This window comes from Aegilops tauschii, chromosome 3, assembly GCF_002575655.3.
Source record: "Aegilops tauschii subsp. strangulata cultivar AL8/78 chromosome 3, Aet v6.0, whole genome shotgun sequence".
NCBI classification, from domain to species: domain Eukaryota; kingdom Viridiplantae; phylum Streptophyta; class Magnoliopsida; order Poales; family Poaceae; genus Aegilops; species Aegilops tauschii.
Genome location: NC_053037.3, coordinates 141,130,072 through 141,146,037, shown reverse-complemented (window position 1 = coordinate 141,146,037; position 15,966 = coordinate 141,130,072).

Below are 15,966 nucleotides of genomic sequence, written 5' to 3'. Positions count from 1 at the left end.
CTTATATGAAAAAGTTTCATCCTGATAAGCTCAAACCCAAATCGGAGAATTGTGTCTTCATAGGATACCCAGAGGAGACTGTTGGGTACACCTTCTATCACAGATCCGAAGGCAAGACTTTTGTTGCTAAATTTGGATCCTTTCTAGAGAAGGAGTTTCTCTCGAAAGAAGTGAGTGGGAGGAAAAGTAGAACTTGATGAGGTAACTGTACCTGCTCCCTTATTGGAAAGTAGTTCATCACAGAAATCTGTTCCTGTGACTACTACACCAATTAGTGAGGAAGCTAATGATGATGATCATGTAACTTTAGGTCAAGTTACTACCAAACCTCGTAGGTAAACCAGAGTGAGATCTGCACCAGAGTGGTACAGTAATCCTGTTCTGGAGGTCATGTTACTTGACCATGACGAACCTACAAACTATGAGGAAGCGATGATGAGCCCAGATTTCGCGAAATGGGTTGAGGCCATGAAATCTGAGATGAGATCCATGTATGAGAACAAAGTATGGACTTTGATTGACTTGCCCAATGATCGGCGAGCCGTAGAGATTAAATGGATCTTCAAGAGGAAGACGGACGCTGATAGTAGTGTTACTATCTACAAAGCTAGAATTGTTGCAAAAGGTTTTCGACAAGTTCAAGGTGTTGACTACGATGAAAGTTTCTCACTCGTATCTATGCATACGTCTGTCCGAATCATGTTAGCAATTGTCGCATTTTATGAAATCTGGCAAATGGATAAACAAAATTGCATTCCTTAATGGATTTATTAAAGAAGAGTTGTATATGATGCAACCAGAAGGTTTTGTCAATCCTTAAGGGTCTAACAAAATATGCAAGCTCCAGCGATCCATCTATGGACTGGTGCAAACATCTCGGAGTTGGAATATACGCTTTGATAAGTTGATCAAAGGATATAGTTTTATACAGACTTGCGGTGAAGCCTGTATTTACAAGGAAGTGAGTGGGAGCACTACAGCATTTCTGATAAGTATATGTGAATGACATATTGTTGATCGGAAATAATGTAGAATTATTCTGCAAAGCATAAAGGAGTGTTTGAAAGGAGTTTTTCAAAGAAAGACCTCGGTGAAGCTGCTTACATATTGAGCATCAAGATCTATAGAGATAGATCAAGACGCTTGATAAGTTTTTTCAATGAGTACATACCTTGACAAGATTTTGAAGTAGTTCAAAATGGAACAGTCAAAGAAAGAGTTCTTGCCTGTGTTACAAGGTGTGAAATTGAGTAAGACTCAAAGCCCGACCATGGCAGAAGATAGAAAGAAAATGAAAGTCATTCCCTATGCCTCAGCCATAGGTTCTATAAAGTATGCCATCCTATGTATCAGATCTATTGTATACCCTACACTGATTTTGGCAAGGGAGTACAATAGTGATCTAGGAGTAGATCACTGGATAGCGGTCAAAATTATCCTTAGTGGAATAAGGATATGTTTCTCGATTATGGAGGTGACAAAAGATTCGTCGTAAAAGGGTTACGTCGATACAAGTTTTGGCACTGATCAAGATAACTCTGAGTCTTCATCTGGATACATATTGAAAGTGGGAGCAATTAGCTAAAGTAGCTCTGTGCAGAGCATTGTAGACATAGAAATTTGCAAAATACATACGGATCTGAATATAGCAGGCCCGTTGACTAAACTTCTCTCACAAGCAAAACATGATCACACCTTAGTACTCTTTGGGTGTTAATCACATAGCGATGTGAACTAGATTATAGACTCCAGTAAACCCTTTGGGTGCTGGTCACATGACGATGTGAACTATGGGCGTTAATCACATGGTGATGTGAACTATTGATGTTAAATCACATGGCGATGTGATCTAGATTATTGACTCTAGTGCAAGTGCGAGACTGAAGGAAATATGACCTGAAGGCAATAATAAAGTTATTATTTATTTCCTTATTTCATGATAAATGTTTATTATTCATGCTAGAATTGTATTAACCGGAAACATAATACTTGTGTGAATACATAGATAAACAGAGTGTCACTAGTATGCCTCTACTTGACTAGCTTCTTGATCAAAGATGATTAAGTTTCCTAGCCATAGACATGAGATGTCATTTGATTAACGGGATCACATCATTAGGAGAATGATGTGATTGACTTGAACCATTCCGTTAGCTTAGCACACGATCGTTTAGTATTCTGCTATTACTTTCTTCATGACTTATACATGTTCCTATGACTATGAGATTATGCAACTCCCGTTTACCGGAGGAACACTTTGTGTGCTACCAAATGTCACAACATAACTGGGTGATTATAAAGGTGCTCTAAAGGTGTCTCCAAAGGTACTTGTTGGGTTAGCATATTTCGAGATTAGGATTTGTCACTCCGATTGTCGGAGAGGTATCTCTGGGCCCACTCGGTAATGCACATCACTTAAGCCTTGCAAGCATTGCAACTAATGAGTTAGTTGCGAGATGATGTATTACGGATCGAGTAAAGAGACTTGCCGGTAACGAGATTGAACTAGGTATTGAGATACCGACGATCGAATCTCGGGCAAGTAACATACCGATGACAAAGGGAACAACGTATGTTGTTATGCGGTTTGACCGATAAAGATCTTCGTAGAATATGTAGGAGCCAATATGAGCATCCAGGTTCCGCTATTGTTTATTGACCGGAGACGTGTCTCGGTCATGTATACATAGTTCTCGAACCCGTAGGGTCCGCACGCTTAACGTTCGGTGACGATTTGTATTATGAGTTTATGTGTTTTGATGTACCGAAGGTATTTCGGAGTCCCGGATAAGACCGAGGACATGACGAGGAGTCTCGAAATGGTCGAGACGTAAAGATCGATATATTGGACGACTATATTCGGACATCGGAAAGGTTCCGAGTGATTCAGGTATTTTTCGGAGTACCGGAGAGTTAAGGGAATTCGCCGGGGAGTATATGGGCCTTATTGGGCTTTGGGGGAAAGAGAGAGGAGAGGCTGGGCGCCCCCCAAGGCCTAGTCCGAATTGGACTAGGGGGAGGCGCTGCGCCCCCTCCTTCCTTGTCTTCTCTCTCCCCTTTCCTTCTCTCCTACTCCTACTACTTGGAAGGGCTCCTAGTTCTACTAGGAAAGGGGGAATCCTACTCCCGGTGGGAGTAGGACTCCCCTAGGGCGCGCCATAGAGAGGGCCGGCCCTCCCCCTCCTCCACTCCTTTATATACGGGGAGGGGGGCACCCCTTGGAGACACAACAATTGATCATTGATCTCTTAGCCGTGTGCGGTGCCCCCCTCCACCATATTCCACCTCGGTAATATCGTAGCGGTGCTTAGACGAAGCCCTGCGTCGGTAGCTTCATCAACACCGTCATCACACCGTCGTGCTGACGGAACTCTCCCTCGAAGCTCTGCTGGATCGGAGTTCGTGGGACGTCATCGAGCTGAACGTGTGCTGAACTCGGAGGTGCCGTGCGTTCGGTACTTGGATCGGTCGGATCGTGAAGACGTACGACTACATCATCCGTGTTGTTCTAACGCTTCCGCTTTCGGTCTACGAGGGTACGTGGACAACACTCTCCCCTCTCGTTGTTATGCATCACCATGATCTTGCGTGTGCGTAGGAATTTTTTTGAAATTACTACGTTCCCCAACAGGCGAAGCACCGGAAAAGGCCCCAAGATGGGATCTCATGGGTACAGAAGGTTGCGGCGTTGGAAATAGGGTTTCGTGGTGATCTCGGATGTTTTCGGGGTATATGAGTATATATAGGCGAAAGAAGTCGGTGAGGGGAGCCACGAGGGGCCCACGAGGGTGGGGGCGCGCCTCCCTGCCTCGTGGCCGCCTTGTTGCTTCCTTGATGTCCACTCCGAGTCTCCTGGATTGCGTTTGTTCCAAAAATAACTCTCCCGAAGGTCTCATTCCGTTTGGACTCCGTTTGATATTCCTTTTCTGCTAAACACTGAAATAGGCAAAAAAACAGCAATTTGCACTGGGCCTCCGGTTAGTAGGTTAGTCCCAAAAATAATATAAAAGTGCATAATAAAGCCCATTAAACATCCAAAATAGATAATATAATAGCATGGAACAATCAAAAGTTATAGATACGTTGGAGACGTATCACATGCCGACGGCGATCACATCATCTTTGGAACCATTTCCCACGCGCATCGTCACCTCGTCCTTAGCCAATCTTCGCTTAATCTGTAGTCCCTATTTCGAGTTGGAAATATTAGCAACAGAACCAGTATCAAATAGCCAGGCACTACTGCGAGCATTAGTAAGGTACACATCAGTAACATGTATATCACATATACCTTTGTTCACCTTGCCATCCTTCTTATCCGCCGAATACTTGGGGCAGTTCCGCTTCTAGTGACCAGTCCCTTTGCAGTAGAAGCACTCAGTCTCAGGCTTAGGTCCAGACTTGGGCTTCTTCACTTGAGCAGCAACTTGCTTTCCGTTCTCCTTGAAGTTCCCCTTCTTCCCTTTACCTTTTTCTTGAAACTGGTGGTCTTGTTGACCATCAATACTTGATGCTCCTTCTTGATCTCTACCTCCGCAGCCTTTAGCATTGCGAAGAGCTCGGGAATCGTCTTATCCATCCCTTGCATGTTATAGTTCATCACGAAGCTCTTGTAGCTTGGTGGCAGTGATTGAAGAATTCTGTCAATGACACTATCATCAGGAAGATTAACTCCTAGTTGAATCGAGTGATTGTTATACCCAGACATTTTGAGTATATGCTCACTGACAGAACTATTCTCCTCCATCTTGCAGCTATAGAACTTATCGGAGACTTCATATCTCTCAATCCGCGCATTTGCTTGAAATATTAACTTCAACTCCTGGAACATCTCATATGCTCCATGACGTTCAAAACGTCGTTGAAGTCCCGGTTCTAAGCCGTAAAGCATGGCACACTGCACTATCGAGTAGTCATCAGCTTTGCTCTGCCAGACGTTCATAACATCTGGCGTTGCTGCTACAGCGGGTTTGGCACCTAGCGGTGCTTCCAGGACATAATTCTTCTGTGCAGCAATGAGGATAATCCTCAAGTTACGGACCAAGTTCGTGTAGTTGCTACCATCATCTTTCAACTTAGCTTTCTCTAGGAACGCATTAAAATTCAACGGAACAACAGCACGGGCCATCTATCTACAACAACATAGACATGCAAAATACTATCAGATACTAAGTTCATGATAAATTAAAGTTCAATTAATCAAATTACTTAAGAACTCCCACTTAGATAGACATCCCTCTAATCATCTAAGTGATCACGTGATCCATATCAACTAAACCATGTCCGATCATCACGTGAGATGGAGTAGTTTTCAATGGTGAACATCACTATGTTGATCATATCTACTATATGATTCACACTCGACCTTTCGGTCTCGGTGTTTCGAGGCCATATCTGCATATGCTAGGCTCGTCAAGTTTAACCTGAGTATTCTGCGTGTGCAAAACTGGCTTGCACCCGTTGTATGTGAACGTAGAGCTTATCACACCCGATCATCACGTGGTGTCTGGGCACGACGAACTTTCGCAACGGTGCATACTCAGGGAGAACACTTGTACCTTGAAATTTAGTGAGAGATCATCTTATAATGCTACCGCCGAACTAAGCAAAATAAGATGCATAAAGGATAAACATCACATGCAATCAATATAAGTGATATGATATGGCCATCATCATCTTGTGCCTTTGATCTCCATCTCCAAAGCACCGTCATGATCACCATCGTCACCGGCGCGACACCTTGATCTCCATCGTAGCATCGTTGTCATCTCGCCAACTATTGCTTCTAGGACTATCGCTACCGCTTAGTGATAAAGTAAAGCAATTACATGGTGATTGCATTTCATACAATAAAGCGACAACCATATGGCTCCTGCCAGTTGCCGATAACTTCGTTACAAAACTTGACCATCTCATACAATAAAATTTAGCATCATGTCTTGACCATATCACATCACAACATGCCCTGCAAAAACAAGTTAGACGTCCTCTACTTTGTTGTTGCATGTTTTACGTGGCTGCTACGGGCTGAGCAAGAACCGTTCTTACCTACGCATCAAAATCACAACGATTTTTCGTCAAGTATGTGTTGTTTTAACCTTCAACAAGGACCGGGCGTAGCCACACTCGATTCAACTAAAGTTGGAGAAACTGACACCCGCCAGCCACCTGTGTGCGAAGCACCTCGGTAGAACCAGTCTCGCGTAAGCGTACGCGTAATGTCGGTCCGGGCCGCTTCATCCAACAATACCGCCGAAGTATGACATGCTGGTAAGCAGTATGACTATTATCGCCCACAAGTCACTTCTGTTCTACTCGTGCATATAACATCTACGCATAAACCTAGCTCGGATGCCACTGTTGGGGAACGTAGTAATTTCAAAAAAAATACTACACACACGCAAGATCATGGTGATGCATAGCAATGAGAGGAGAGAGTGTTGTCTACGTACCCTCGTAGACCGTAAGCGGAAGCGTTATGACAACGCGGTTGATGTAGTCGTACGTCTTCACGATCGGCCGATCCTAGCACCGAAGGTACGGCACCTCCGCGATCTGCACACGTTCGGCTCGGTGACGTCCCACGAACTCACGATCCAGCAGAGTGTCGAGGGAGAGCTTCGTCAGCACGACGGCATGATGACGGTGATGATGAAGCTACCGGCTCAGGGCTTCGCCTAAACACTGCAACGATATGACCGAGGTGGATTATGATGGAGGGGGGCACCGCACACGGCTAAGAGATCAATGATCAAATTGTGTGTCTATGGGGTGCCCCCTCCCCCGTATATAAAGGAGTTGAGGAGGGGGAGAGGGCCGGCCTCCTAGGCGCGCCCCAAGGGGAGTCCTACTCCCACCGGGAGTAGGATCCCCCCCTTCCCTAGTTGGATTAGGAGAGGAAGGAAGGGGGAGGAAGGAGGAAGGAAAGGGAGGGCCGGCCACCCACCCAATTCGGATTGGGCTTGGGGGGGACCCCCTCCTTTGCTCCCTTATCCTCTCTCCCACTATGGCCCAATAAGGCCCATATACCTCCCGGGGGGTTCCGGAAACCTCCCGGTGCTCCGGTATATGCCTGAACTCACCCGGAACCATTCTGACGTCCGAATATAGTCGTCCAATATATCGATCTTTATGTCTCGACCATTTTGAGACTCCTCATCATGTCCGTGATCATATCCGGGACTCCGAACTACCTTTGGTACATCAAAACACATAAACTCATAATACCGATCGTCACCGAACGTTAAGCGTGCGGACCCTACGGGTTCGATAACTATGTAGACATGACCGAGACTCATATCCGGTCAATAACCAATAGCGGATACTGGATGCTCATGTTGGTTCCTACATATTCTACGAAGATCTTTATCGGTCAAACCGCATAACAACATACGTTGTTCCCTTTGTCATCGGTATGTTACTTGCCCGAGATTCGATCGTCGGTATCTCGATACCTAGTTCAATCCCGTTACTGGCAAGTCTCTTTACTCGTTCCGTAATGCATCATCCCACAACTAACTCATTAGTTACATTGCTTGCAAGGCTTATAGTGATGTGCATTACCGAGAGGGCCCAGAGATACCTCGCCTACAATCGGAGTGAAAAATCCTAATCTTGATCTATGCCAACTCAAAAAGTACCATTGGAGACACCTGTAGAGCACCTTTATAATCACCCATTTATGTTGTGATGTTTTGTACGTAGCACACAAAGTGTTCCTCCGGTATTCGGGAGTTGCATAATCTCATAGTCATAGGAACATGTATAAGTCATGAAGAAAGCAATAGCAATATACTAAACGTTCAAGTGCTAAGCTAACGGAATGGGTCAAGTCAATCACATCATTCTCTAATGATGTGATTCCGTTAATCAAATGACAACTCATGTCTATGGCTAGGAAACATAACCATCTTTGATTCAACGATCTAGTCAAGTAGAGGCATACTACTGACACTTTGTTTTGTCTATATATTCACACATGTACTAAGTTTCTGGTTAATGCAATTCTAGCATGAATAATAAACATTTATCATGATATAAGGAAATATAAATAACAACTTTATTATTGCCTCTAGGGCATATTTCCTTCAAGACTCTGCTTTGGTTGCAGGTTAACGAAGACGACACCACAAGTAGTTGTTCGATTCCCTAATCTCTCACACCATTAAGAATCAGTTTGTCTAATTCACATCTAGATGTTTTCTAAGGATGTCACATCTAAGCTTCCACAAATAACACAGCAACAAGGAACAAAAAAACCTGAGACAAAAGAAAATAGACCACAAACATAGTGGACACAAGGTTAGATGTGACATAATTATGTCACATCTAGATGTGTCCTAGACAGATCCATTAAGAATTGGTCAACAGAAGTAGAACCACTGACCGCTATCTGCTCCAAACATATCGATGTGGCAAACCTTTTCTTCTAGATTTTTTTAGGACGCTGATAACGTCCACACGTGTGGTGCGAGCAACATCCGCCCACACGCCCTACAACACACAGATTGTGCCACATCATCGCACGCATGCATGTGGATATTTTTTTGGATTTTCAGTTTTTAAAATGTTTTATCTCTTAAATGGAAAATCTGATTGAAGATTCGTTTTCACCACTAAATCCATCATGACGAGATCTTCGAAACTAGATCTCATATCAATATGTTTCGACGACATCTTTTTGGGTTAAAAGTTGCCATGTCTATTGCACGTGAATTGCCATGGTGTTTACACTGAAGTTGCCATGATATGTTTCAGCTATTTTATCTTCTACCTTTAAAAGTAATTTTGATATATTATAAAACGGGAATTAAGAAACTAGACTTGCCATGAACCATAAACTAAAACTGCCATGATACATGCACTTAAAATTGCCATGGTTCATACAAAAAATAATTTCCATGGTCAAAATACTAAAATTGCCATGATCTATAAACTAAAATTGTAACATGGCAACTTTAGTGTAAACACTATGGCAACCACAGTGTAAACATCATGGCAACTTTGGCAAAAAAAATCATCGAAACATAACAACATGGGATCTATTTTTGAAGATCTCGTCGAGATGGATTTAATGGTGAAAATGGATTTTTAATTGGATTTTTTAATTAGGAGATAAAACATTTTTAAGCCGAAAACCAAAAAGATTCCCGCTGATGTCACCTGTTTTGACGCGGCAAAATGAATGGTAATGGAGGCGTTTGGGCCATGTTGCTTCGTGCCACACGTGTGGGCGTTATTATTTGGTTTTTTATTGTATAAACATATCATATTTGATTTCTTATGTTGTAAAAATTATAATTTCATGTAATCACGCTATCATATTAAAAAGGGTCATCACATTCTTAAGGCGACCGCTAGGCGCCAGCGGAAATTTTCGGCCGGTCAGCGCCCTAGCGTTGGATATAGGCACATTTAAATCATCAGATCCAGAGAAAAAAAGAAAAATCCCTCCTCGCTAGTGTACAACTCCATGACTCTCTCACCGCCTCCTGCTAGCAGCTTGCCGAAGCCGCTCGCCGATGTGCTCGCCGGAGCCGCTTGTCGGTTGATCGGTGCTCATTGGTCCGCCCCGACACAACAATTTGTAGTGTCGATTCCAGCAAAAAATTGGCCTCCGTTTTGTAGCCTTTTCGCTGGAAGTCATCATTGTAGCCATTTGCACACAAGGCGGTAGCAACAAAAATCGCTAGTTCCAGCAAGAAAAAACAAAAGAGGGGATGGTAGCAAAAATCAAATACGGTGGTAGCAAAAAACAAAGACGTTGGTAGCAATTTTGGAGTGGTTCCCGGCAAAAGAAGATGGATCCAGCAAAAAATCAAAGATGGGGTGGTAGCAAAAATCAAAGACGGTGGTACCACAAATCAAAAACGATGGTACCAAACAAATTGAAGTGGTTCCAGATGCATCCAGCAAAAAATTCAAAAAATGGGGTGGTAGCAAAAATTGAAAACGGTGGTAGCGGAAATAAGAGATGGTGGTAACAAAAAATAGAAATGGTTCCAGATGCATCCAGCAAAAAAACAAAGACATGGTGGTAGCAAAAAATGAAGACGGTGGTAGCACAAATCGAAGACGGTGGTAACAAAAAAATGAAGTGGTTGGAGATGCATCCAGCAAAAGTAATCAAAATACAGGGTGGTAGCAAAAATAGAACACGGTGGTAGCAGAAATCAATGACGATGGTGAGAAAATTTTAGACCAATTGCAGCAAAAACAATCACCCAAAAGATGGCAGCCATCGAACGCAACACCAGTGCTCGCCGTCTTGCTGGTTGCAACATTTCCCCGACTAGGCGCAGCGTCGTGAGCAGGTGGCCGTTGCCAATGCTTGCGGCAGCAGGTTCTAGCTTCTGCGGTGTCTGATTGCAGCTCGGCATCTCTTTTTATGATGGGTATAGGTGATGGTGCTGCGGCCAGGATAGCTCATGGCAGCTGCTGAGATAGCTCACGGCGGCAATGCGTGGGCATGAGTAGGCGGCGGCGGAAGGAGTTGTGGCTCGGTGCGCTTAGGGAAGAAAAAGGATAAAGGAATAAGGTTGGGGGAACGAGTGGAGGAGAGCCACCCGTGTGTAAGGGAGTCGCATGGGCCCAGCAGGCCGCATGGCACACAGGCTTGAAGACGCATGTGGGAATCGAAGGGCAGGCATTGCTGGATCGGAGCGCCTCGGCGCGACCGGCCGAAAGACTCGGCTGACGTGTAGTAGGAAAACGTTTCCCTATCCACAACTCATCCATAACACCAAACAAATAAAAGGCTATCTTCAACCACTTGACATCCCACACAACCAAATAAGAATATGGCTATCCCTAGCCAGGTGGTTCGGAATACCCACAGCCAATCAAACTTATCCCGCGAACCAAACACACCCTAAAGTTAAAACGAGAGCACTGAATAGATATTTAGAAGAGTCTAGGATTTCCATTCCCTCCTATCTCTTGGTGGCTAGGGCATACTCTTCCCTCCAGACTTTGTCGGCGAGCCCGTAGATTCGTCTCCTCTCTGTCTGCCGCTCCATCAGTCGGTGGTGAGAAGGGGAATCCATGTGCCTCCGCACCGGTTAGTAGTTTGCGTTAGGTTTTTTCTTAGTCCTCGCGGGTGCGGTGCCCGGGCGGATGGCGGTGCTTCTTCTCGTCATGTGGCGAGATTTCATGTTAAGTGCTTCAGATCTACTGAAGGGTTCAACGACGACGACTTCAGCTCCAGGGAGTTGGTCCCTAGGGGCATGTGCACAAAGACTTCTCGGCTGTCATCGACAAGGTCTCGATGTAATTTTTATTATGGTTGAGGTGTTTTGTATTTATGATGAACTATATGAAGGAAATATGCCCTAGAGGCAATAATAAAGTTATTGTTTATTTCCTTATTTCATGATAAATGTTTATTATTCATGCTAGAATTGTATTAACCGGAAACTTGATACATGTGTGAATACATAGACAAACAGAGTGTCACTAGTATGCCTCTACTTGACTAGCTCGTTGAATCAAAGATGGTTAAGTTTCCTAGCCATAGACATGAGTTGTCATTTGATTAACGGGATCACATCATTAGAGAATGATGTGATTGACTTGACCCATTCTGTTAGCTTAGCACCTGATCGTTTAGTATGTTGCTATTGCTTTCTTCATGACTTATACATGTTTCTATGACTATGAGATTCTGCAACTCCCGTTTACCGGAGGAACACTTTGTGTGCTACCAAACGTCACAACATAACTGGGTGATTATAAAGGTGCTCTACAGGTGTCTCCGAAGGTACTTGTTGGGTTGGCGTATTTCGAGATTAGGATTTGTCACTCCGATTGTCGGAGAGGTATCTCTGGGCCCACTCAGTAATGCACATCACTATAAGCCTTGCAAGCATTGTAACTAATGAGTTAGTTGCGGGATGATGTATTACGGAACGACTAAAGAGACTTGCCGGTAACGAGATTGAACTAGGTATTGAGATACCGACGATCGAATCTCGAGCAAGTAACATACCGATGACAAAGGGAACAACGTATGTTGTTATGCGGTTTGACCGATAAAGATCTTCGTAGAATATGTGGGAGCCAATATGAGCATCCAGGTTCCGCTATTGGTTAATGACCGGAGACGTGTCTCGGTCATGTCTACATTGTTCTCGAACCCGTAGGGTCCGCACGCTTAAAGTTCGATGACGGTTATATTATGAGTTTATGTGTTTTGATGTACCGAAGGTAGTTCAGAGTCCCGGATGAGATCGGGGACATGACGAGGAGTCTCGAAATGGTCGAGACATAAAGATCGATATATTGGACGACTATATTCGGACATCGGAAAGGTTCCGAGTGATTCGGGTATTTTTCGGAGTACCGGAGAGTTACGGGAATTCGCCGGGGAGTATATGGGCCTTCTTGGGCTTTAGGGGAAAGAGAGAGGAGAGGCTGGGCGCCACCCCAAGGCCTAGTCCGAATTGGACTAGGGGGAGGGGCTGCGCCCCCTCCTTCCTTCTCTTCTCTCCCCCTTTCCTTGACTCCTACTCCTACTACATGGAAGGGGGGAATCCTACTACCGGTGGGAGTAGGACTCCTCCAAGGGCGCGCCATAGAGAGGGCCGGCCCTCCCCCTCCTCCACTCCTTTATATACGGGGAGAGGGCACCCCTTGGAGACACAACAATTGATCCCTTGGATCTCTTAGCCGTGTGCGGTGCCCCCCTCCACCATAATCCACCTCGATAATATCGTAGCGGTGCTTAGGCGAAGCCCTGCGTCGGTAGAACATCATCATCGTCCCCACACCGTCGTGCTGACGGAACTCTCCCTCAAAGCTCGGCTGGATCGGAGTTCGAGGGACGTCATCGAGTTGAACGTGTACAGAACTCGGAGGTGTCGTGCGTTCGGTACTTGATCGGTCGGATCGTGAAGACGTACGAGTACATCAACCGCGTTGTGCTAACGCTTCCTCTTTCGGTCTACGAGGGTACGTGGACACACTCTCCCCGCCCGTTGCTATGAATCACCATGATCTTGCGTGTGCGTAGGAAATTTTTGAAATTACTACGTTCCCCAACAGTGGCATCAGAGCCTGGTTTTGCGTTGATGTTATATGCACGAGTAGAACACAAGTGAGTTGTGGGCGATACAAGTCATACTCCTTACCAGGGATGAAGCGGCCCGGACCGACATTACGCGTACGCTTACGCGAGACTGGTTCTACCGACGTGCTTCGCACACAGGTGGCTGGCGGGTGTCAGTTTCTCCAACTTTAGTTGAACCGAGTGTGGCTACGCCCGGTCCTTGAGAAGGTTAAAACATCACTAACTTGACGAACTATCGTTGTGGTTTTGATGCGTAGGTAAGAACGGTTCTTGCTCAGCCCGTAGCAGCCACGTAAAACTTGCAACAACAAAGTAGAGGACGTCTAACTTGTTTTTGCAGGGCATGTTGTGATGTGATATGGTCAAGACATGATGCTATATTTTATTGTATGAGATGATCATGTTTTGTAACCGAGTTATCGGCAACTGGCAGGAGCCATATGGTTGTCGCTTTATTGTATGCAATGCAATCGCCCTGTAATTGCTTTACTTTATCACTAAGCAGTAGCGATAGTCGTAGAAGCAATAGTTGGCGAGACGACAACGATGCTACGATGGATATCAAGGTGTCGCGCCGGTGACGATGGTGATCATGACGGTGCTTGGGAGATGGTGATCACAAGCACAAGATGATGATGGCCATATCATATCACTTATATTGATTGCATGTGATGTTTATCTTTTATGCATCTTATTTTTCTTTGATTGACGGTAGCTTTATAAGATGATCTCTCACTAAATTTCAAGATAAAAGTGCTCTCCCTGAGTATGCACCGTTGCCAAAGTTCGTCGTGCCCAGACACCACATGATGATCGGGTGTGATAAGCTCTACGTCCATCTACAACGGTTGCAAGCCAGTTTTGCACACGCAGAATACTCGGGTTAAACTTGACGAGCCTAGCATATGCAGATATGGCCTCAGAACACTGGAGACCGAAAGGTCGAGCGTGAATCATATAGAAGATATGATCAACATAGTGATGTTCACCATTGAAAACTACTCCATCTCACGTGAGGATCGGACATGGTTTAGTTGATATGGATCACTTGATCACTTAGATGATTAGTGGGATGTCTATCTAAGTGGGAGTTCTTAAGTAATATGATTAATTGAACTTTAATTTATCATGAACTTAGTCCTGATAGTATTTTGCAAATAATGTTGTAGATCAATAGCTCGCGTTGTTGCTTCCCTATGTTTTATATGTTTTCCTAGAGAAAACTAAGTTGAAAGATGATAGTAGCAATGATGCGGAATGGGTTCGTGATCTGAGGTTTATCCTCATTGCTGCATAGAAGAATTATGTCCTTGATGCACCGCTAGGTGACAGACCTATTGCAGGAGCAGATGCAGACGTTATGAACGTTTGGCAAGCTCAATATGATGACTACTTGATAGTTTAGTGCACCATGCTTAACGGCTTATAATCGGGACTTCAAAGACGTTTTGAACGTCATGGACCATATGAGATGTTCCAGGAGTTGAAGTTAATATTTCAAGCAAATACCCGAGTTAAGAGATATGAAGTCTCCAACAAGTTCTATAGCTAAAAGATGGAGGAGAATAGCTCAAGTAGTGAGCATGTGCTCAGATTGTCTGGGTACTACAATCGCTTGAATCAAGTGGGAGTTAATCTTCCAGATAAGATAGTGATTGACAGAATTCTCTAGTCACCATCACCAAGTTAGTAGAACTTCGTGATGAACTATAATATGCAAGGGATAACGAAAACGGTTCCCAAGCTCTTCGTGATGCTAAAATCGACGAAGGTAGAAATCAAGAAAAGCACCAAGTGTTGATGGTTGACAAGACCACTAGTTTCAAGAAAAGGGCAAAGGGAAGAAGGGGAACTTCAAGAAGAACAACAAGCAAGTTGCTCCTCAAGTGAAGAAGCCCAAGTCTGGACCTAAGCCTGAGACTAAGTGCTTCTACTGCAAAGGGACTGGTCACTGGAAGCGGAACTACCCCAAGTAATTGGCGGATAAGAAAGGATGGCAAAGTAAACAAAGGTATATTTGATATACATATTATTGATGTGTACTTTACTAGTGTTTATAGCAACCCCTCGGTATTTGATACTGGTTCAGTTGCTAAGAGTAGTAACTCGAAACGGGAGTTGCAAAATAAACAGAGACTAGTTAAGGGTGAAGTGACGATGTGAGTTGGAAGTGGTTCCAAGATTTATATGATCATCATCGCACACTCCCTATACTTTCGGGATTGGTGTTGAACCTAAATAAGTGTTATTTGGTGTTTGCGTTGAGCATGAATATGATTTGATCATGTTTATTGCAATACGGTTATTCATTAAAGTCAGAGAATAATTGTTGTTCTATTTACATGAATAAAACCTTCGATGGTCATACACCCAATGAAAATAGTTCGTTGGATCTCGATCGTAGTGATACACATATTCATAATATTGAAGCCAAAAGATGCAGAGTTAATAATGATAGTGCAACTTATTTGTGGCACTCTCGTTTAGGTCATATTGGTGTAAAGCGCATGAAGAAACTCCATGCTGATGGGCTTCTGGAATCACTTGATTATGAATCACTTGATGCTTGCGAACCATGCCTTATGGGCAAGATGACTAAGACTCCGTTCTCCGGAACAATGGAGCAAGCAACTGACTTATTGGAAATAATACATATTGATGTATGCGATCCAATGAGTGTTGAGGCTCGCAGCGGGTATCGTTATTTTCTGACCTCCATAGATGATTTGAGCAGATATGGGTATATCTACTTGATGAATCACAAGTGTGAAACATTTGAAAAGTTCAAAGAATTTCAGAGTGAAATGGAGAATCATCGTAACAAAAATAAAAGTTTCTACGATATGATCGCGGAGGTAAAATATTTGAGTTACGAGTTTGGCCTTCAATTAAAACAATGT